This window comes from Microtus ochrogaster, unplaced genomic scaffold, assembly GCF_000317375.1.
Source record: "Microtus ochrogaster isolate Prairie Vole_2 unplaced genomic scaffold, MicOch1.0 UNK121, whole genome shotgun sequence".
NCBI classification, from domain to species: Eukaryota; Metazoa; Chordata; class Mammalia; order Rodentia; family Cricetidae; genus Microtus; species Microtus ochrogaster.
The window spans coordinates 588,290-590,695 of record NW_004949219.1 but is presented as its reverse complement, the minus strand read 5'-3'; the positions used below and the strand labels follow the sequence as shown (position 1 = coordinate 590,695).

General features: G+C 45.3%; 1 pseudogene; it reads right to left on the bottom strand.

Moving 5' to 3' along the window:
• Nucleotides 1-1,272: 1,272 nt before the first annotated feature.
• On the bottom strand, nucleotides 1,273-1,931 carry LOC101993037 (annotated as a pseudogene).
• Between the last annotated feature and the right edge of the window lie 475 nt (nucleotides 1,932-2,406).

Sequence of the window (2,406 nt, the reverse complement as noted above, 5' to 3'; positions counted from 1 at the left end):
CTCTCCCTCTCCCTCTCCCTTTCCCTCTCTCTCTCCCAGTCATCTTTGGTCTACCCTAAGTCTCTGGGCTATCCAGTCTCTGGTTCCTGGCCATCAAAACAGTATCAGGCACGGACTCCATCTTATGACATGGGCTCAGATTAGACAAATCATTGGTTGGTCACGCTCACATGTTCTGTGCACCATTGCTTCAGCACATCTTGCATGTAGGACAGATTGTAGGGCCAAGATTTGTGACTGGGTTGGTATCCTAGTACCGCTACTAAAAGCTTTGCCTGGTTACAGAAGATAGACGGTTCAGGCTCTGTATCCACCATTACTAGGAGTCCTCTCTAGGGTTACCCTTGCAGATTCCAGGTAGTTTCCACTACAGTGGATTTGCACAACGCCACCTAAATGCCCTCCAATTACAGTTGTCTCTCCCAGTGCTCTCCGTCTCCATCCCTGCAACCTGATCCCTCCCAGTTCCATCCCCACCCACCCCCAACCCCCCTGCAAAGTCTATTTTATTCCCCACTTTCCAGGGAGAGTCTTGTGTACCCCTTGAGCCCTCCTTGTTACCTAGCCTGTCTGGGTCGGTGGATTGCGGCACGATTATCCTTTTCTTAACAGCTAATGTCCACTTGTAAGTGAGTACATATCATGCTTGGTCTTGCTGAGTCAGGGTTACCTCACTCAGATTTTTTCTTGTTCCATCCATTTGCCTGTAAATTTATGATGTCATTTTTTAAACTGCTGAGTTTTTTTGTAAATGTACCACATTTTCTTTATCCATTCTTTGGGTGAGGGACATCTAGGTTTTTTCCAGCTTCTGGCTATTACGAATAAAGCTGCTATGAACATAGTTGAGCAAGAGTCCTTGTGGTAGGATGGAGCATCCTTTGCGTATATGCCCAAGAATGGTATAGCTGGGTCTTGAGGGAGATCTATTTCCAGTTTTATGATTTCCAAAGTAGCTGTACAAGTCTGCCCTCCCACCAGCAATGGAGGAGTGTCCACATCCTCTCCAGCATGAGCTGTCACTTGTGTTTTTGATCTTAAGCCATTCTGACTAGTGTAAGGTGGAATCTCAGAGACATTTTGATTTATGTTGAGGTCTTTGATCCATTTGGACTTGAGTTTTGTACAGGGTGATAAACACGAATCTATTTGCATACTAGTGCAGAAATCCAGTTAGACCAGCACCATTTATTGAAGATGTTTACACTTTCTTTTCTGTATTTCTGGCTTCTTCTTCTTCTTCTTTTTTTTTTTTTTACAGAATAATAAACACCTTTATTACATGAGCTATGAATGATGGTTTATTTGCCTTTCCGGGCTTTGATCTTCCTCAGATAGAACTCCAGCTCCTTGCCTTCTAGCACATAGCCATCTGCTCTGCCACACTGGCCTGGTCTTGAGGCGATACAGGCCAGAGGCTTGCCCTGCTGGAACTGCTCCTCCAGAAGACTGCTGATCATGGCGTTCTTTTTCCTTTCATCTTATTTCTTCTGAATTTTCTTTGATCTTTTTTTGTTTAATATTTCTTCCTCCTCAGGAGTCAGCTTGGCTCCCTTCTTGCGGCCCAGGGGCAGTGCATAGTGGAACTCGTACCACTGTCGGTACGGCGTGCTGTCAATGAGCACAATGCAGTTCTTGACCAGAGTCTTGGTGCGGACCAGCTGGTTATTGGACGCATTGTAGACGACGTCAATGATCCTTGTTTTGCGAGTACAGCACTCTGAACCCCAGGAAAAGTTCCCCACATCCAATCTTAGGGCACGGAACTTCTTATTGCCTCCTCGCACACGGGCCGTGTGGATGCGACGAGGGCCAATCTTAGTGTTAGCCGCGGGCCGACCCAGCTCATACTTCCGCTTCCTGTGGTAGGGCTTTCTCTTGCCCCTGGTCTTGCGGTGCTTGTGCCAGTTGTCCCGAGAGATGCCCATCGCTCGGCGCTGCCAGGAAAGAGGAAGCGCAAAGCTTCACGGTCCGGTTTCTAAAACTCAGCCCTGCCTTCTTTCTGGCTTCTTTATTAAATAAAAAATCAGGTGTTCTTAAGTATGTGTATTTACATCTGGGTCTTTGATTTGACCCATCGATCAACATGTCTTTTTATGCCAATACCATGTGGTTTTTATTACTATAGTTCTAAAGAACAGCTTGAAATCAGGGGTGGATATACCTCTGAAAGTTCTATTATTTTTCAGAATTGTTTTAGCTATGCTGTTTTTTGTTGTTGTTTTGTTTTGTTTTTCTAAATGAAGTTGAGTACTGTCCTTTCAAGGTTTGTAAAGAATTGTGTTGGACAGCTAAGCACTGGGCTAAGCTCCCAAAACCCAGTCAAAGAGAGAAGAGCAAAGGGATCGAAACCATGATGGGGAAAACCCATAGAAATAGCTGACCTGAGCAAGTGAGAGCTCACTG